The sequence below is a fragment of the Melanerpes formicivorus genome, unplaced genomic scaffold (genome assembly GCF_026170545.1).
Source record: "Melanerpes formicivorus ecotype bairdi unplaced genomic scaffold, bMelFor1.0.p_v2 SCAF_20, whole genome shotgun sequence".
Taxonomy (NCBI): domain Eukaryota; kingdom Metazoa; phylum Chordata; class Aves; order Piciformes; family Picidae; genus Melanerpes; species Melanerpes formicivorus.
This window is the reverse complement of record NW_027142372.1, coordinates 4,295,204-4,316,654: the sequence shown is the minus strand read 5'-3', so window position 1 is coordinate 4,316,654 and position 21,451 is coordinate 4,295,204. Positions and strand designations below refer to the sequence as shown.

Sequence of the window (21,451 nt, the reverse complement as noted above, 5' to 3'; positions counted from 1 at the left end):
AAAACACTCTGAAAGCCATGTGGCTTTTGAAGTGCAGCTGTTGTTCCACATTCTCTCCCCTGCTCTGTGAAACTGAGGGCTAGGGCCAGGTTTCTGAAGTGCACGTACTATCAACACAAGTGTTAGAAAAACCAGGAAATCACTAGTTAAGCTTATCCACCCCTTGAAGTCCCAGTTACAAGTTGTACCTTTGCCCATTTTTACTTCCCACATGTCTCCTCCCTCCACTCAAATGTTGATTCCCACTGAGGTGAAGTGTTTAAAAATTTATGGGTTTTCTTTGTGGGGAAAGTTGATTGAGGCTTTGAAGTATATCATTAATTTGTGGACAGCCTTTCAGTTCAGGTTATGCTCAAGTATACGGTATTGAAGGATGGATAAAGAAGGGAGAAGTACAGTGTTTAACAGTGTGACTGTTTGATACCAGTCCTGATAAATAAATTTATTATCTCCTTCCCCTTCAACAGCTAATGGATATGGCTGAAGTTACCACCTTGGTTGGAGAACAGAATTCTTCCTGACCTCTGGTTAGCAGGTATGACTGTTACACAGTAAGTAATGTATTTTTATAAGGATACAGAATTTCTGGGTCATCTTGTCTTTGTATACAATACAGTTATGTGGGTGACCTCCACTGGATTGTAGAGTTTTCTTTTGTGTGTGTGTGTGTATAGTGTCAGTTTGTTGTTTAGTCTCGGGTTTGTTTTGGTGGTGCTGTGGGTTTGTTGGGGTTTTTGAGGGGGTAGGGGGGTTGCTTTGTTTGGTTTTGTTACTTAAGTGTAACTCTTGCTTTTTGATGGGATTTTCAACCTTGTGTAGTCACTCATGCCCTCCAAATTGCCCTCCACAAGTGCTTCCTAACTTCCTCCTGCAGCACACTCCCTACAGCTGCACTCCAGATTGTCCAGTGAAAAATTAATATGTCACGTTTGGGGACTAAATCAAATCATTCATATATTTCATCAGAACTGAAACCTATTTGTTTGAATGCATGTCTCAACATTAGTTATACAGTCACTGATGATTTCTTCTCAGTAAAAGCCCACAAAGCAGAATGAATCATATAGTGATAGTATTTTGATTTTTCTGTTTGTCTTTTTCTAACCAAAACACTGTTGAAAACAGTTCTCCTATTTCCAGTTTTTAAAGAAACATTTGGTCATTGGAAAGTAAGTAGGCCTAAGGAGTTTGAAGCAATTCGGAGTATTCAAAGCAGTCCTTTGAAAAATGAATGGAATTTACATTTTCCACTAAACCCATTATATTTAGACAAAATTTTCTGCTGATACAAAGTGCTGATTTTTTTTCAGCTTACAGTACCTGTAATTTTAGTCCACAGCTGGTCAGGGTAGTCCTGAATCAGTAGACCTAGTCCTGGCTAACCAAAGAGATCCCAGCTGACTGGAAATTGACAAATGTGATACTCATCTACAAGAAGGGCTGGGAGGAGGACCCAAAGAACTGCAGACCTGTCACTCTGACCTCAGTGCCAGGGAAGGGCATGGAGCAGATCATCCTGAGTGCCATTATGCAGCATGTGCAGGGCAACCAGATGATCAGGCCCAGTCAGCATGGCTTCATGCAGGGCAGGTCCTGCTTGATGAACCTGATGTCCTTCTATGACATTGTCATGCACTTAGGGGATGAGGGAAAGACTGGGGATGTTGTTTACCTGAACTTTAGTAAAACATTTGGCCCACAGCATCCTCCTGGAGAAACTAGTTGCTCATGGTTTGGATGGGTAAAAGCTGGCTGGATGGCTAGGCCCAAAGAGTGGTGGTGAACAGAGTTAAATTCACATGATAGCCAGTTACAAGTGGTGTTCCTCAGGGCTCAATTTTGGGACCAATCTTATTTAATATCTGTATCAATGATCTGGATGAAGAGATTGAGTGCTCCCTTGGTAAGTCTGCATGTGACACCAAATTGGGGGGGAGTGTTCATCTGCTCAAAGGTAAGAAGGCTGTGCAGAGAGATCTCGATGGGCTGGTGAGATGTCAATTGTGCAAGGTTTAGCAAGGCCAAGTTCTGGATCCTGCAATTGGGTCACACCAACACTATGCAATGCTATAGGCCTGGGGCATGGTGGCCGGAAAGGTGCCCAGAAGAAAAGGACCTGGGCGTTGTTGATGGCCATCTGAACATGAGCTAGCAGTGTGCTCAAGTGGCCAAGAAGGCCAACATCATCCTGGCCTGTGTCAGGAATAATGTGGCCAGCAGGACCAGGGAAGAGATTACATCCCTGTACTCAGCGCTGATGAAAGTGCACCTTGAATGCTGTGTTCAGTTTTGGGCTTCTCACTAGAAGAAGAACACTGACTTGCTAGAGTGTGTCCAGAAAATGGCAACGAAGCTGGTGAAAGGTCTGGAGAGCAAGTCTTATGAGGAGTGGCTGAGGGAATGGGGTTGTTTAGTCTGGAGAAGTGGAAGCTCAGGGTAAGACTTCATTGCACTCTATAACTACCTGCAAGGAGGTTGTGGTGAGGTGGGGACTGGTCTCTTCTCCCAAGTACCAAGTAATAAAATGAGAGGAAATGACCTAAAGCTGCACCAGGGAAAGTTTAGATTGGATATATGGAAACATGTCTTTACTGAAAGAGTGGTCAGGCATTGGAACAGGCTACCCGGGGAGGGGGTGGAGTTACCATCCCTGGAGGTATTAAAAAACCATGTAGGCATTGCACTTTGGGATATGGTGACATTGGGTTGACAGTTGGACTTGACCTTAAAAGTCTTTTCCAGCCAAACCAATTCTATGATTCTGTGATTCATGCCTTTCTAGCAGACTGCAAAAGCTACAGAGCGCCTAAGCATTATTGGTGATAAATTGTGACAATAATAATTCCTCTATGTCATAAGTATTTAAAGGACTATCAGTAGCTTTGAGTTTTCTTTTATCAATACATGCAAGTAAATAACAGTATATTAACCAAACCCTAGCAACAGGTCACTTATAAAAGTTCATTTTAATATTCTCAAACACCAAACAATAGAAGAAACAGACCTGCACACAAACTGAATTAAAATTTCATCAAAAGGACAAAGGCAAGAGAATTCTGAATTAACCAAACCTTTGCTTTCTGCTGTGTATCTAGATGCTCCTGGATTTCACTAACCTTGATTAGTGTCGACACCAAAGGCTATGTGTTGTTGTAGATCAGCTCACACAATTACCGCTGACATCTGTAATCTAGCTTTTTAAGCAGGAAAAAAATATAACAGTCTAGTGTTTAGAAGCAGAAGCTAGACAATTTCAGAACTACAGTAATGTCCCCAGTTTTTACAGGAAGAGTAATTTTTCCTTCACCTGAAGTCTTTATATTAAGACTGGGTATCTTTTTAAAAGAGCTGCTATAGATCAAACAAAAATAATGGTCTTGATCTAGAAATTAATGGTTGAAATTCTTTTGCCTGTGTTACCCAGGAGATCAAATACAATGGTCATAATAGCCTCTTTTGGTTTCAGCATCTAGTGATTTAGTGAATGAATTATGTATTCAGCAAAACAGCTATAGACAAATAAATACTGAGATATTTGGCTTTTGTTTGTGTGCTGTTTATGAGAGATATGCTTATCTTCAACATGTTCTGTGAAGGAAAGCAGTGTCTAAATTGGAAAAAAGATCGACAGGCAATTTAACAGACATACTTTATGTCAATAAATGGAAAGATTTCATGATTGTGTTACCATGTTGAGTCTTTTCAAACAAAAAAATGAGCTCACGTTTGTAGCAACTTCTATTACATTGTCAAGATTTTCTGACTTCTAAAACTTGCCATAAAACATGCTCGCACACACAGTGAGGTATTTAATTTTCCATTTCACCAGGACATCTTAACAAAGGAGGCTGATTAATCTCTAGACATAGAATTTGAAAAGAGCAGCTAATAGAGAGTGTATGGGCTTTTTGGTTTATCTTATTTTGATTTTAGTAATAAGTACAATGACTTAGGTCAATTTGTTTAACATAGCAAACTGGGACTTGTGAATTGCCTTAATTGGTTTCAGAGATGACTTTTCAATTCATTGCAGTTCTTAAGCTATTGAAAGCAGAAAATGAATAAATGATGTCTTTTAAAAACAATAAGAACAAACTCATGTCTAATGAGCCCATGGAATGATTTCAAAGTAACGTTGACCCCAGTGGAGAAATGGGAGCCGCCTGCTTACCAAATGGGCTGCACCTGTGCAGCTCTCACAGGGGTTAAAAACATATCAAAGAGTTTCGTCTGTGCAGGGCCTTCTGGGACATGCTAAGTGGATTCAGAAGTTGGAGGAGGATCAGCACTCCTGGCATCATATGCTGCATTACTATTGGTCCTTGTTTCCTGTTAATTGTGGTACTGCCAGAGAAAGACTATTTTTTTTTTCTGGTCTCGTATAAATAATAAAAAAAAGTCAGCCTGCAGGCATGGGATCTGATGCCTTTTCTTACTGCAGAGATGCAGTCATCTGGTTTTGGTACTCAACATCTAATAGCTGGCATATGGACAGAGAGCAGCATTCTGTGCAGCTCCCTTGGCTTCTCACAATCAGCAATTGAGATCCATTATTTCAGCAGGTGTGCTAATACTGTAAGCATGGCTGCCTCACTGAGAAACTGAATATGTGTGGCTGTGGCTTCTCATACAAAAAATTGTAATAAAATGATTATTGCACAGAATGGGTTGCATTCTCATTCTGCAAAATTGCCAGTGTCCTTGGGGGGACACTTTTGTAGTATGTAAAACTTACTGAAGAATGAATGATAAACTCCAGATTATTTATGTACTACACAAACATACCCTCTTAAGGATGTTTTTGTCTTCAGGAATGCAGTTGTGTGCTGAATGCATGTGGCTTTTTCCTCATATTTTACTTCCTCGTGTTATCCTATATGCTCAAATTAAGGGAATTGGTAGAAACCAAATATTGGAAACTTTAGTATTGGCCAGGTTTGGTGGGATTTCTCTTGCAAAATGCATTCAACAAAAGGAAGCTGGTGTACAGCTCCCATCATGTTCCACCATTAATAGCAAAGTTCGAATAAGATGTTTCAGTAACAAGCTGTTGGAACTAAAAGACGTTGGCAGCAGCAGGAGGCTGCTAACATCCCATAACTTAGCTGTTATGAAAAGGCACGTATCTTTAAAGATATATTTAAATTTCAGAGTACTTCCTTCTCCTGCAAACAAGAAATTCCAGTAGGATATTTAGCACCATTGTCCTCACCAGCTGCCATATATTTCATAAGAAAATCAGGAGAGGCATTTATCTTTGTACATCTGTTTCCACATTCCAAAACTACATATCACATGATATATGTGGAGACTGAGTTAGTAATGCCTGTAGAAACATCAGTGTTTGTACTTGTATTTATTTATTTGTAGACAGGTCTACTCTTACTTCATTATTTGCAATTCCCTTAATTTCAAGAAGTAGGGTCATTTGGCTGTCTAGCTATGGTAGAATTACAAGTCTTTTATGACAGTGTTGGTATATAACACTCCCAGCTAGGAACATGGTCTTGAGATCGTTAATAAATAGAATGTAAGGACAGTGTATGTGAATAAACCTCTGCAGCATGAGGCGACATTCTTGCAAGCTTATCCAAGGCTTTTTGAGCTCAGAAAGACAGAGTTATGCTGCATTGCAGCTAAGCCTGGAAAGTCCAGCTGCAATCAAGAAACATTCTTTACAAATTAATAAGCTTGAGCTCAAGGTGAATATTTTCTGTATATAAATGAATCTTGATTAATTTTAGCAGCAAGGTAGCGATCCTAATGGTGCAGAAATCACACTTATCATCTTAATTTCTTCCCAATATTAGTGCTGACACTCTATGGTATACATCAGAGCACATCCATGATTTCTTTATGCCAGGCTACAGTGCATGCTTCCCAGCTGCCTGATAGCAGGAACTCTGAAATCACAAGCTCCAGTAAAAGTATGGAGTGATTGTACAAATAATCAGATTTGACTATTACTTTGCCTCTTTCTTCTGAGTTTTATTACTATAAAGGATATCACAAAATTGATTAAATATCCTTGCTGTTGCTGTGTACTTATAGAACGAGTCTCCAATTCAATATAGACGTTGTCTCTTCTTGTCTTACAAGGACTTCTGCTTCCCTAGCCTTCTTGTCTCGTTGGTGTACTCATCTTTCACTCCTGTGTTCTTCTAGCTAATTCCCTTCCTTTCTTTCCTTTTCCTAAAAATCTCCAGTGTGTGTCAGGAGGCAGCACAAACAGTGTTGTATCTTACAAAGTGCAAGCTTGGAGCCATATGGAATGAAAGCAGCTGAACTTCAAGCTGTGAAAGATACGGTGAAAACTGTATCTTTATTAGAGACAGAGTATTTTTCCTGTACAAGTAAAGAAGGATATATATCTAAGGGAATAATCCTTTGTAAGTGGAAAAGTCATAATACATTCAAATTGTTATCTATATATATGAAGAATTTTTAAAGTATCACTTTAGGTCATAAACCTGGAATTGAAATGGTGAAAGCTGTTTAAGCTTTTTCAGTTTCTTTAGACTTCAGTGAATACACTGGTCATGCAGAAAGTGTTTCCTTCACTTTTGTGAACTTTTCTCTCACACAGACTGTTACCTAGTTTGTGAAAGGGAAAGAAAATCAGCTGTTTAAAATGTATAAATTATGAAGCTCTATGTTACATCCAGACAGTACATGAGAAGTTTGTGTGTTATTAGGATAAGCTGAACTGGTGCATGCACTCATTTTGTCCCTGAGTCAGCCCTCAACAGAGAGTATGATTCAATGGTCAAGGTACATCTTTGCATGTTGGAGGCGTTTGTCCAGTCCACATACTGTGATGTTCATTATAGTTCAGCTTTCTTCTCAAATAGAATTTATATAAAGGGTTTGTACATAATTTTAGTCTCTTGCTAAGGTCACCATTTACGTCTTTGGAATAGGAGGAAGTGTTTCAATTAAAAAACAAATGCTTGTGGAGGCAGAGAGGTGTTTTTCTAAAAGAGTAGAATGCATACTAAAAAATTCAGTCAAATCAACCAGAAATAAACCAGAAAACTCTTTCCTGGTTTGAGTGCAATTGAGATTTTTATTTTTGCCTAGAAACGACTTTAGGCAACACCTGGTTTTCATTTGCCAGCACCTGGTCAGCAGAACTTTGAAAGCTATTTCTACCCGTCTCTTTCTGCATTGCCCTGAATGTGTTTCATAGTATTCTGAATACAGCCTGTGTGTTAGCCCAACATTGCTTCATATTAATACACAAAATTGTCATGCTTTAATGTTCTACCTATACTACATGAAGTGTGTGCTATAACAGCACCTTTGTAGAATTCACCCTGAAAGATAAGACAGTTCTCATAGAAGAGATGTAACTTTAAGTTTAGGCTCGAGGTGAGGAGAAAGTTCTTCACAGAGAGAGTTGTTAGCCATTGGAATGGAGTCACCATCCCTGGAGGTGTTCAAGAGGGGATGGGATGTGGCACTTGGTGCCATAGTTTAGTAGTCATGAGGTCTTGGGTGACAGGTTGGACTTGATGATCTTTGAGGTCTCTTCCAACCGTATTGATTCTGTGATTCTAGGATAGAGTCCAGGATAGTACATTTCAAATGGCTTCGAGTCCAACCTATCACCCAACACCATCTAATCAACTAAATGATGCCACTAAGTGCCTCATTCAGTCTCTTCTTAAACACTTCCAGTGATGGTGACTCTACCACCTCCCAGGGCAGCCCATTCCAATGACCAATCACACTTTCTGTGAAGAATTTCTTCCTAACATCCAGCCTAAAGCTCCCCTGGCACAGCTTGAGACTGTGTCCTCTTATTCTGGTGCTGGTTGCCTGGGAGAAGAGACCAACCCCCACCTGGCTACAACTTCCTTTCAGGTAGTTTTAGATAGCAATAAGGTCTCCCCTGAGCCTCCTCTTCTCCAGGCTTAGCAACCCCAGCTCCCTCAGCATCTGCTCATAGGGCTTGTGCTCCAAACCCCTCACCAGCTTTGTTGCCCTTCTATGGACACCATCTAGCAAGTCAACATCTTTCCTAAACTGAGGGGCCCAGTACTGGACACAGTACTCAAGGTGTGGCCCAACCACTGCTGAGTGCAGGGGCAGAATGACTTCCCTGCCCCTGCTGGCCACACTATTCACGTAATCTTGCCCAGCACTGAGGTCAGGCTGACAGGCCTGTAATTCCCTGGTTCCTCCTACTGGCCCTTCTTGTGGATGGGCATCATGTTGGCCAGCTTCCAGTCATCTGGGACCTCTCCTGTTGAAAAATGATGGAGAGCAGCTTGGCCAGCTCATCTGCCTTCCTGGACCCCTTTGTTTTTAAGGACTGTTTCCCAAGGTATCTTCTGAGTTAGTTCCTTGAGTAACCTCAAGTCCACCCTCCAGAATTCCAGAGTAGAGGTTTTATTGGTGCTCCTCTTAGCTTGACTGCAAATTGAAAACTCATTTATTTCATGGTCACCGGACCCCAGACAGCCTCCAACCACCACATCTCCCACCAGCCCTTCTCTATTTGTAAAAAGAAGGAGGCAGACAAGATTACTGGGCTAGAAATCCCATTCCTGAACAGCTTACTCCATTTGTTAGACTTTCTTTTTTAATTGAATTGTGTTTAAAAATTTGCCTTTATGAGATAAGCTGGTACAGTGTAAACACAATCTGCTAAACATTCACAAAATCAGTTCTGTTTGTTATCAGTTAGAAAAGGCTTGGATTGGAAACTCCTTCATCCCTCTTCTTTGGCTTTTATCTTTGGTTGTGAGGATGTGAACTTTCAGGTTCCCCCACAAAGCCAGACAGGATAGAGAAGGGACTGTCTTTTGGAGAAATTCGGGAAAAACAAGAGCTAAAATAGCTACATGAAATGTGGTTACCCTTCTTTTAATAGCGTTTCTTAATGAATGTTGTCATACTATAGTCATGTACTATCTAGTCCTCAATGGCTTGTGAAGAAAGTGTGCATTGTGATGCTTCCTCTAGGCATTCATTTCATATTAAGACCTGCTTTTTCTCCGTTGTTCCTGCCCATTACAGTAAGCATGCCATTAGACATGCTGAGATACGTAAAGAATATTTGCACTGTATTTGAACTCTGACTTGGGTGTTTAGAGGCTAACTTAAGCTTTGTTCTTCTCACTTCTTACAGAGCTTAAACTTCAGTATGTGATACTTTAAATATGGTCACTGAGCCAAGTTGTTTCCTCCCTAGAACATGCGTTAGGCATCAGCTCTCGCCCGTCATTTGCTGGGATTGATAGTGTGCCAAGTCTTGAAGTCTTGACTCAGTTCTTACTCTGACAAGACTCCCATGGAAATCAATGGAAGTTTTGCCTGATTAAATACTTCTGGATTCTTCTGCAAAACACTTGGCTTATTAATATCAGGCACATTTGGAAAAATCTGACATTTTAGCCCCTGTAAAACAGGATTATCAAAATTTAACTTATGGAGGACATTCTGAAGGTAAAATACCCGGGGGCCCACTTTCTGGCAGTGGAACACTGTCTATATTTGAAAACCAAACCCAAAGGCTGTGAGGCAATACATCATCTAAAAAGCAGTAAAACTTATCTGGCAGTATCCACATGGACAGCATGAGATGACAGTGTCTTCTTCCATTGTAATGTGACTGATCGGTGACTTGCGTTATTCAGATGCTTGAAACCAAACAACAGGCTATGAGACATTACATAGAAGATTTTACTCCTTTTTGTGAAAATTGGAAAAACTAACTGTGTAGTATCTTCATACAAAAAGATGTACTGTAGTTTAGTAAACATTTCAGTGCAATCAGTTTTAATGAATACCACAAAAGCACATCAGGATTAACGTAATCACCAGAAATAAACAGAAATTAACTTTAATGATCAACTTTTAATGTATAACGATCATCCAAGTCTTATTTTGTAAACATGCTTAGATTTTCAGAAAACTTGGCATGCTCTATGTCATACTATACATGTTGTTTTGAAAACAGTATGTGCTTTGCATCTGGAAAATGAAGCCATTTGGGGGGTATAGGAACATGTAACATCTACACCCTCTTCATCAATTTGCTGTGGAGTAAATCTAGTTATTTTGAGAGACATGCAACTTTTGTTTCTTGGTTAAAGTAGAGGAAGTGAAGCATAGTTTTCAGAAAGAGTAAGAAATAACATTGTGTGAACTAAAATTAGAGAATTTTTTTTAGTTATTCTACTAAATCTGTTTCACACTATGGAGCATGAGAGTTCCATCCTGTACCCTTCAATCCTGCTGCTACAAGCATCCCAGTCAGGCCCTGTAGTTCCACTGGATGATGTGCATCTTTATGATGGTCTCCTGTGGAGCCAGAGTCCATCCTTGTGAGGTATATGTACTGGTCCCACAGCACAGTGTGCTTGTCCTGCAGTGTAGACACATCTTATTTACCATATCTCTGACTATGCAAACCAAGATCTGGTCTTGATTCTTTCATTGCATGGAGAGATATGTCAAAAGAGTAGAGCCTTGGCTTTTGGGGAGAAAGCATATCATATTCCTCTCCAAAGTTCTTCTCCAGCTGTCCAGGAACTGCATAGTGAGATTGTGGGATTATGTCTACACTGTGACATGAAGAGTTGTTAAAGCCTACTGCAGGCTATGACTCATGCTTTCTTTCCCAATGCCTATTAGCCCAGCTGCAGATTTGACTTTGAGCACTCACATACTCAGGAAGAGATGGCTTGTGCTATCTCTTGGCAGACTATTTTGTAGCATATATGGTTTGCTTGTGTCTGCTCCATCCAGCCATGTGAACAATAGCTTGGGTCCATGCTAAAATACCAGACATGATTCAACAACTCTATTCTGTTCCCTGCTCTGATACCTGCTCTTTATTTTCCTTTCTTTTACCAGCAAAGAAAGCTTATTGTCTTAGAACTTATTTACACTATTGCTGTGTAATCTGCACAGACATTACTTTTTCTTATGTATCCTAAAAATACAGAATTAGATCTAAGACAGTCTCTTAAAGTGGGCATGAGGCTTTCACTATGAGCTGGGGGCAGGCTGACAAGTGAAAATGAATACAAAAAAGACAGGAAAGCTGGCTATGTGACATACTTTATGACAGAGCAAATGAAGGGTAAGGACAAAAGAAAGATATTCAGGAGGAATTCTTTAGGGTGGGAGCTGCCAAATTCAAGATGCAACAGGACTAGGCAAAAGCCCAATTTGCTTTCTGCAAAACATTGTTCCTCATCTCTACAAGAGCAAGTGGGGAAGGAAACTGTCTCCAGTCACCTCACAGCTGTGTTTGGAGCCAGACTGCACTGCAAGTTTTGAATACTTCTTGATTTAGTTCCTATGTGGTGAATTAGCAGGGGGAAGATATATGTAAGGAGGACAGATTTAATAGAAAGGAAAAGACCTTGCATGGGATTTACATTTACTTCTGTGTTGATTTAATTTAATAGAATAGAATTTAACAGAATAAACCAGGTTGGAAGAGACCTTCAAGATCATCACATCCAACCCATCAACCAATCCAACCCACCTAAACAACTAAACCATGGCACCAAGCACCCCATCAAGTCTCCTCCTGAACACCTCCAATGATGGTGACTCCACCACCTCCCTGGGCAGCCCATTCCAATGGGCAATCACTCTCTCTGTATAGAACTTCTTCCTAACATCCAGCCTAAACCTCCCCTGGCACAGCCTGAGACTGTGTCCTCTTGTTCTGGTACTGGCTGCCTGGGAGAAGAGACCAACATCCATCTGTCTACAACCTCCCTTCAGGTAGTTGTAGAGAGCAAGAAGGTCACTCCTGAGTCTCCTCCTCTCCAGGCTAAGCAACCCCATCTCCCTCAGCCTCTCCTCATAGGGCTTGTGTTCCAAGCCCCTCACCAACTTTGTTGCCCTTCTCTGGACACCTTCCAGCAAGTCAACCTCCTTCCTAAACTGAGGGGCCCAGAGCTGGACACAGTACTCGAAGTGCAGCCTAACCAGTGCAGTGTACAGGGGCAGAATGACCTCCCTGCTCCTGCTGGCCACACTGTTCTTGATGCAGGCCAGGATGCCCTTGGCCCTCTTGGCTGCCTGGGCACACTGCAGGCTCATGTTCAGCCTACCATTGACAAGTACCCCCAGGTCCCTCTCTGCCTGGCTGCTCTCCAGCCACTCTGACCCCAGCCTGTAGCACTGCATGGGGTTGTTGTGGCCAATGTGCAGAACCCGGCACTTGGATGTGTTAAATCTCATGCCGTTGGATCCTGCCCATCTGTCCAGCCTGTCGAGGTCTCTCTGCAGAGCCTCTCTACCCTCCAGCAGATCAACTCCTGCCCCCAGCTTGGCGTTGTCTGCAAATTTACTGATGATGGACTCAATGTCCTCATCCAGATCATCAATAAAGATGTTAAAGAGCATGGGGCCCAGCACTGATCCTTGGGGCACACCACTAGTGACTGGCCGCCAGCTGGATGTGGCACCATTCACCACCACTCTCTGGGCTCAGCCCTCCAGCCAGTTCCTAACCAATGCAGTGTGCTCCCATCCAAGCCATGGGCTGGCAGCTTGGCCAGGAGTTTGCTGTGGGGGATGGTGTCAAACGCCTTGCTGAGGTCCAGGTAGACTATATCCACAGGCCTCCCCACATCCACCAGGCGGGTCACCTGATCATAGAAGGAGATCAGGTTGGTGAGGCAGGACCTGCCCTTCCTAAATCCATGCTGGCTGGGCCTGATCCCTTGGCCATCCTGTAAGTGCTGTGTGATTGCACTCAAGATGACCTGTTCCATAATCTTGCCTGGCACTGAGGTCCAATAATGACAACTAAATCAAGGGAGTTATTATCTAGTCAACTATTCTTCACACTCTTTTATGTACAAAGAGGTCTCTGAAAATGTTCTGAGGTCTCTGAAAACCTGAGTATGATTGCACCATGAAATACAAACAAAGCTACCATCTTTGAAGGAGTGACATATTTTAAAGTTTCAATTCTTTTGTTTTTCACCAGTTCATTTGTCTTTATATATTTCCTGTCTAATACATCTAGAAATGCCCCTGCTTCCATAGGGCCTATGGATGCTTATTACAGGCTAGCATGACTCCAAGCTAGAAAAGAAAAGGTTTGTTTCACTTTAGGTAAAGGAAATACTTCTTCACTTCTTCATAATTTATAGTGCAACTACAGCAATTTTGTGGAAACAAAATAGATTCAAGAAAGGGTTAAACCTGTGTCTAATTATGTGCCGCTGCTGGTTTGTGGACTCCAGCTCAAGGAATGCCTAAATTTCCACTGGTTGGAATCAGGAAGGATGATGGAGATAGACCTGTGCATGCCTTAACAGCTTGAGGTGCTTAGAAATATGGTACTGAAGCATTAGCTGTGACAAAGTGTTGTAGAACCTATGCTTTTAATACTTATGGGACTCTTCCTGGAGATGCACAGTGAAAGGTTGAGAAGCCGTGGTCACAGACTGCACCAAAGGAAAGTCTGGACAGGTATAAGCATAAAAAAATGTACAAGCATTTGGACTAGATGACCTCCAGAGTCCCTTCCAACCTAGATTTTGAAATAATTCTGTCATTATTGAACTGGAAGGAACTTGGTAGTATATCCAAATCACTGCTGTTGCAGAAGATCTCTCCTTTCTGTCTCTTCAGTGTCTTTCACAAGTTGATCAAATTCCCTCTTCAAAATAATTGGTAGGATCAATGGAAAAAATACATCTAGGGAGCTTTCCAGCTTCAGCTTCTATGCACTGCTCTTTTCCTCTTCAGGGTTGCATCCAGTCTTTATGATTTAAATGGGAGTTACATCTCATTTTCCTCTTCACCTAGAACTAAGGACTAGATACCATCAATCTAGAGCTAATGGACTTTGACCCACACGTGGTGATTCCCTGCCGGAGGAGAACTTTCTCTTCTCTCCAGCGATCAAAGAGTAATAAGATTTTCTGACAGTGTGTCAACTGAGCGATTTCCAACTGCATATATTTGCCAAAATTAGACTTCTGTAAGCCTACTAGAAAGAGATTAGGACATTTTCATTATTTTCCATGCTTTATCTCTTCATAAATATTGAAACTAAATTCCTTTTCTGCTCATTATGCCTCCTGTTCCCAAACTACCAAACTGAGGACCCTGTCCTGCCTGCAAATCCCCCATCATAGCACTGACTAGTAGCTCATTAGACAGTTGGATGAACTCTGCTCTGCTTTGCTGATAAAGAAGCTCTAAGCTACTCAAGGCTCTGCAAAAGTGCAAATATCAAAACACGTTTCTCCATGAGGAAAAAAAATCAATAAACTAGCAAGTTTTTTTCATTCTTAGTCTAAAGCCTATACCATGGTTTGCAGAACACAAAAAGCCATGTGCTTTTTGTCATATGTATTGCATGCATTTTCAGTATCTTCTCACACTTTTCAAGAATAATTTGTGCTCATTAGTTCCCTCAATATTGTTCACCCCTGGAATATTTTACTTTACAAAATAATATTTTAAAATTATCAGTATTCCAGCATGTGCAGTGTAGTGTATTATGGAGATGTTCACTTGAAAGGAATGTTTAAATGAAATCTAAATGCTAGAAACTTGGGATTTATTAAATCTGGCTCATTACCTTACTGTAATTCTCAAAATGCAGATATCTATTTGTAGAACTGAAGTTCATAAAGTTGTTTTTTTAAAGTCTTAGGTCTTGCAGACTGTATTTCAAGTCACAAGGCTAATGCCATCAGTCTTCAGTTTTTACATCTGCCTGATCCCCTTTTTTTCTGATTTCTGGTTGATTAATACTTTTCCATATAAGCTTCTTTCATAATCATGTTTGGCTGCAAGAGAACAGACTGTGGCTATCCCCTATAGGTATGGAGCAATTAGTTCTTTTCACCTATGTTTATGCTAGAGGAAGAAAATATAAGTTGGCCAGAAAAATGATAAAGTTGAGCAGTTACTGAACTGCTACTTGTATCGCTCTTTAACTGGGTTATCAGCCCATATTCAGAGAGCTAAAAGCCTCATCTTCCTGCATTAGAGGCACAAGGAGAGCTTTTGATTTGAAGTGCATATCTCCATATCTAACAATTTCCATGTGATATTCATCTTGAGATTTCAAGAGGGAGGTTAAATTGGAAACTTATTTTATAGATGGCTTTATGCTTGCTCTGCTTATTCACCATGTGATGGGATGGGCCTTTTCATACCAATGAAGTTCTGAATTCTTCTACCCAAGGTGAAAATCCAGTTTTCACTGTTCTGACCTTGTTTTTAGAGCATTAATGCCTTCTTTTCCTCTTTGAAGTGCAGAAGTAGGCTTACAGAGACTTGGGGACATCAGAATGAAAAAATACTTCTCTGAAAATATCATCTTAATGTTGTGTGTCAGTGTTAAAATTAATGTAAGTAGCTGTCAGTGTATGCAGACCAGGATCTAATGCTGTTTGTGTGCTGTGTAACATAGCAGGGGAGCCTTTTGATTTACTGAGCAGCTTTGTCTAGATCTATAGCTGCTTCTTTGCATGCTTAATATCTTTATAGTTCTAAGAACAGATAAGCTGTTCTGACTCTCAACAGGATCATCTGATAGATCTTCTTAACAGCTATTAAAAATTATATTTTTAATGGAAGATGCACTCACAATTCATCATTAACATTGGGATTATTTTCAAGATACAAACACACTCAGTAGAGCCCTCAGAGCGCATAGAGATATCTTCCCATTTTGTTATCTTTATATTGTCAAATATAACCTGGCAATGAATTTATCTGCTCTGATCATCTTCTCAATATCAGTTATTATTCCTCCATAGTCGTGGGCTGTGATTGGCAGGGTATACTCATCCAGAGTATTAATGCTTTGTGGGTATCAGTTTTTGCATACTTGATGGATTGTTTTCAAGCTCGGTAAGTGTCAAGCAACGATGACTGGATAATTTGTGGGTTTGTGAAAACATCTCTATGGTTAATACTTGAGTTAAGCATGACTAACTTATTTTCAAGTACCCATTTAGTGACCTACATGAGGAATCAGTCCTCTTACAAACAATAGGTCTGTTTCTGTTACAAGAAGCATCTGCTTTCTCACCATGAGCTAATATTTTCCCTACCTTTACATGGGACTTTTCATAAATACCCAGATTCCAACCAGCATTGCTGCTGTGATGCTGCTAATGTGTTTTATCCTGTACATATTATACCTGAAACCGGTATAGTACCTTCGCCATAATGCATTCTTGGCTTTTAACTGTCTTAAGCAACTTTAACTTCCACAGAAGTTCATCATTTGTTTAGGCCTTCTTCCTGAATTAAACAATAGCATAGTCAATTGAGATTATTTTTCAGCAGATTTCTTCAGTACAGCTGACCCTTTCTTTACCATTTACTTCCAACTTCCTTTTCTTTCCATTATGCCCTGTGGCAAGATGAGTTCATGATCCATATTTTGATAGCTGAGGCTATTTAGAATAATAACTAGGCTTTTTTAGAATTCATGGATGTTAATGCATTTGAAGAATATAGTAAGTGTAGATCAGACAAGATGGCCTTGTGGCAGGAAAATTAATTTTGCATGGATACTATGATCTGCATCAAAATGATGTTTAGCACGTGGTTTGGTTTTTCTTTTTCCTGGGATGAAAACAGGACCTACAGAATTGGATTACTGCATCACTGTTACAATTTCTTGAGAAGGAAATGGAGGCAATTTGACTGGAAAGTAGATATTGGGCAATGTTAGCCCATAGGTCTCTCAATAAAGGCCCTACTTTGTAGGAATTTTTGATGTCTCAACCGTGTGAATGCATGTCTCAGAGACAAGAAAGTGTTCAAGCGTCCTAAAAGTGTTTGTTCTAGAGCTGGGACTAGCAAATCAGTGGTGTTTCCACTCCATTTTGGAAGTTGACAGTTCAGAACGGAAATCTGGGGTTTTTTGTGAAAGGAGACCATACTTTATTTTTGCCGCAGGTCTACCTTTGTTTAGTAACCACATAACAGGATGAACGATCAGCTTCAAAGGAGTTGCAATGCAATGTTCATTGTTGGACATTTAGAAAAACTCATGGTCAGGGACTTTAGTAAGACTAAAGACTTCATCATCCAAACCGACACAATATAGATGTTTGTCACCTTGCCAGCTTTAGTGGACTCTTAACAGCAACACCTTTAACTGAAGTACTTCAGTCTTTTAAAAGGCCCAGTAGTTACTCATACATAGCTTCATATCTTGCACCTTTATTTCTGTTTGAAACACTGGGATTTCCTTCTGTGATGCAAAAAGCATTACCCATTATTATCTGAGGATGAGCTGAATATTGGAGTGTAGTGCTTCATTTACCAGATGCCATTACCACTTCATTTACCACTATGCCATACTGTTCTGATACAGTATTCCTCTTGGGTAAGTATTTTATCCCTCAACAGCCTAGTCTTGAAAGAACAAATCCATTGTTCTAGTCAGTGAAGTGGGATCGTTTTCAGTTGTGTGAATTCTGTGTGAATTCAAGCTTTCCTTCTGATGAGCCAATTTTTCAGTTATATTTACCCTAGATATTAACAGGACTTAACAGAGAGAGTTTGTCTTATATAGTTTTATTTGGATGACTTTACCTGATAATTGGTCTGGGTGGGATGACATTGCCTATTAATTTTTCAACCTAGTGATAATGGAAAAATTGTTATTGCCGTCCTTATACGTGGCCTATTTGTGGTCTAAATCTATAAAGCTATAGCAGCAATGCATGGTTTGTTCAGATCATAGATTTGATCTCCTGCAAAGTGGAGCCCTAAGAAACAGATCTAAAATCTGTTGTCAGGAGGTATAAAACTATGGAATGTATACATTTCTCTACTAAAGCACCACTCTTAGTTCTCTTGCACGCTCACCCTCCATCACTAGACTCCAGGTTTAATGTGTAAAAACTTTTGACTCCTGGTAGGCCAGAAAAGGAGCGGTCTTTGTATGTGCATTTATATGCTTAGATGTGTGGAAAGGAACTCTCCAAACTGCCAAATCACAATTTACTAGCCACTGTATTCAACCTGTGCTGAAGTTTTCACACACTGGCAAAGTCACAGATACCCTTTGTAGCTCTGTATATCTATGACCATCTGGGGACTTGGCCAGTTCTTTTTATGGATACTTTTTCATAATAGTAGGTTTAATTACTTCATTGAATATTTCAGTTGTTCCCATTTACCCTTTTTTTTTTCTTTTTTTTTTTCTTTCTTCCCTTTTTTTTTTTTTTTTTTTTTTAGCTGATGAATTGATTGCTTTTGTTAATTGCACAAAAATATCTCAAAATGCTTCAGACTTTCTTTTTCACAAAATACAGACCAGGCTCTGAGCTGTGTTGCCTCAGCTCACAGCGATCAGTTGACATTTTTTTCAGCTCCTGTTCAGTGGGCTACTGAAAGGGAAAGGTTCAGGTTCAAATTCTATTGGCAAATCCACAGTCTTTTAGAATGACTGTTGCTTCTTTTTTCCTCCCCTGACCTTAATCTGCAAGTCCAGATGCATTCGAGTGTGTATAAACTGGTTCATTGCCTGTTTATCCTGGAAGCATTGCAGGTAATTGAATATGCCAAAAACACAAGTTTCCTCAAGTCCTTTGCCAGTTCAAGTGGGGTCTCTTCCTTCCCTTCTAACTTCTACATCTTAGCAGTGCTGTGGCCAGCTATGCCTTGTGCTGGTTGATTCAAGCATATCAGGGGTTGGTCCTAGATTGGAATGATCCTGGTTTTTGGAGAGGGAAAGCTCTGCGACAACACTGGTACTTGATCAGACAAGCTGACTGCTAAAAAAACTCCTGCCCTTTCTGACTGTCTTGTGAGCTGTTCATCTGGGTTTGACGCTGAGCTGAAAAAATGCCAGAGCTAGCACTTTGGCTTCATAGAAATAGTAACTTGAAATTTCTATGCATATACTTAAGATCTCATTGCTAACACCACTAATCTCTTTTTGACCTAAGGGACTCACCAATTTTATCTTGACTATGGAGTGAAGCATTTTGTTGAGACAAATACATCTAGTTACAAAGAATATGCACTGGGGCCTGTCTGCCTGAGCACAGCTGGGATTAACAAGACTTGGAGATCCAGGCCTTAGTCCAGCTAGCCTTCTACTCTAAACCACTCTTTTTCTTAACTCTTCTCAGATCATATTGCCTCTGTTTGCTTTGAATTTCTTTTTGCTGCCTTAATTTGTTTTCACATGCTCAAAGATGCAGCACAACAATTCAGTACATTGTCATTACACTTTTTAATTGAACCAGCCCATTTCCGGGTTTTTCCAGGGCTTCTTTTCTTTCAGCTGTCAATTAACTAAAGGAGAAACAATGGAAATTATCTCACATTTAGTAGAATGACTCATTTGTCTAATGCCAACTAGAGTATTTTGAAACAAGAATTTTCCATTGGCGTTCACTAGAGCAAGCAGCCAGCAAACAGAGTCACTTTTCTGTAGGTATATACTGGAGAAGTTGATGCAAGTCTGCAGAAATGTACCCATTTAGGAATTAACCCTGATTTTGCTCTTATTATAATTAAAGTTATAGGTAATTTATGGAGGTGGATTTGGAATGTATGCATCACTTCAGTTTAGTAGAATGATGCATCACTTTTGTCTTCTACCCAAGAAAGGAGTTACGTCAGAAATGCACATCTATGAAAGTGAGTTGGGAGCGACATACTCCCTACTGCATGTTTCTTGTCTATCTTTAAGTGCTTGGAAAAGTAGGTGGAAGAGAATGTTCTTAACAAAGGATGTAATGTCAGATTATGTCCTACTTTTTTGCATCAGCAGAATTACAAGTACAGAGGGAGGATAGGCATTGGCTTTTAAGCTGTAGCAAATAAATCTCTAAAAAGGGGTGGAAGAGAAAGTTGTGTCACTGTTTAGCCTACAGCTTATGGTCATCTTTAACAAGCTAATCACAATACTTAGTATGCACTTTATCTTCAACAATAATTTAAAATAATTTGTGATTATTTCATTCCAGAGAAAATAGCAGATTACAAGAAGTAGTGGTATCAAGAACACATGGGAGTTTATTAAAAGATTTTTTTTTAAGGGTTTGCTGGGAAGGAAAGAATCTGTAGATATATGAACAGGAATGCTTCTAGAGCGCAATACAACTCTAATATTTTTGTGGCTATGATCATATTTCATTTAACTTCTCAGTGCGAGCAGTGCTTGCCTTTCCCTCAGTGTAGGGTGCTTGCTCATTTCTGTGGTCTAGAGCTGAAGTTGGTAGCCCCCTTGTAACTGACCAAACATAGATTGTCTCACATTCAAATATTAAATTTTTATTTCATCAATTATAACTGGGTCCATTATAAATGCGTTCCTGGTGAGCTGACAGGAATGCCAGAGCCCTGCTCATGGCAGTTTGGAAGTGCTGAGGCCCTTAGTAATTATTAATGTAGAAAGTAAATACTCTAAAAAGGAAAATGAGAGCAAAAGAGACAATGAGCAGTTTAGCTGTAGAGATGATAAGGAAATATATTTTTGAGTCTCAAGTGAAATCAACAGAAGCTGAAAAGAGAAACAATTCTTTGGCAAAATTCTGTCTTTTCAGGTTTGCACTGACATTATTTTCTAAGTTCTTGATCTTTGTATACTATAGGTGGTTTGGTTTTTTCACTAAAAATGTTAACTAACAAATTTCAGCTGGCCTTATTTAGTATTTTACATATGTAGCTGTGACCTAGGGTGGTCAAATGTCCAGAATACATGACATCTGTAATGCAACTCTAGAGATTTCAAAGATGTAAAATTGCTCATAAAAAAGGGGGGAAATCAAATCTTTGTTCTCTCATGTATTTTGTTGCTACTCAGAAATCAAATTGAGAAGCAGCACACACATTACTTGGGGCAGAGGGAATCTTTCGAACCATACAGGGTTTTGAATAGGTTCACCATAACTTTCCAAAGAGGTGCTATCTGAAAAGTGCTATGAGCAGAGGAACAGTTTTTGATGGTATTTGGTTATTTATTTTTCCAGTGAATTCTTAGTACCATTTGTCATTCAGCAGTACTTCCCCTGGACTGTTACAGAAAAGGTAGTACTAGTTTGGATAGTGACATTCTTCTGGCAATCACCGTGTACTAAAAAATGTGTCGGATTGGTTGGAGAAAGCCTTTATTTAAGTTTAAAGCTTGTGAGGCACCTATTAAATACTTGGTCTGCTCAGTAAAACCAAAGCACGCAACTTGAATCAAATGCTGCTTGGGAAGGCCTTTGAATGAGAATATTCAAATTCCAAATCATAACAGAGTTCATTTTCTTTCACCTTGTCAGTAAATTGATTTGAATCTACATTAATAAATAAAAAACCATGAGGCAAATACATTCAAGAACACAATGGAGCATTCGCCTGACATCCAAACATTAGAAGTGCTCATCCCCCCCCCCCAGCTCCTCCTGAGAGAAAATTCAGACTTTGTCACTATTTCAGACCTTTTGGCAAACAACCATAAGTAAATGCATTTGGATAACAA

General features: G+C 39.9%; 1 protein-coding gene across 1 annotated transcript in view; it reads left to right on the top strand.

The window, feature by feature from the left end:
- Positions 1 to 516: 516 nt before the first annotated feature.
- Positions 517 to 21,451, top strand: part of NKD1 (NKD inhibitor of WNT signaling pathway 1) — a 147,110-nt gene continuing 126,175 nt past the window's right edge. The window contains exon 1 of the mRNA XM_068150547.1: positions 517 to 535. The gene's annotated coding sequence lies outside the window, so the exon portion shown is untranslated. The remainder of the gene's footprint in view (positions 536 to 21,451) is intronic.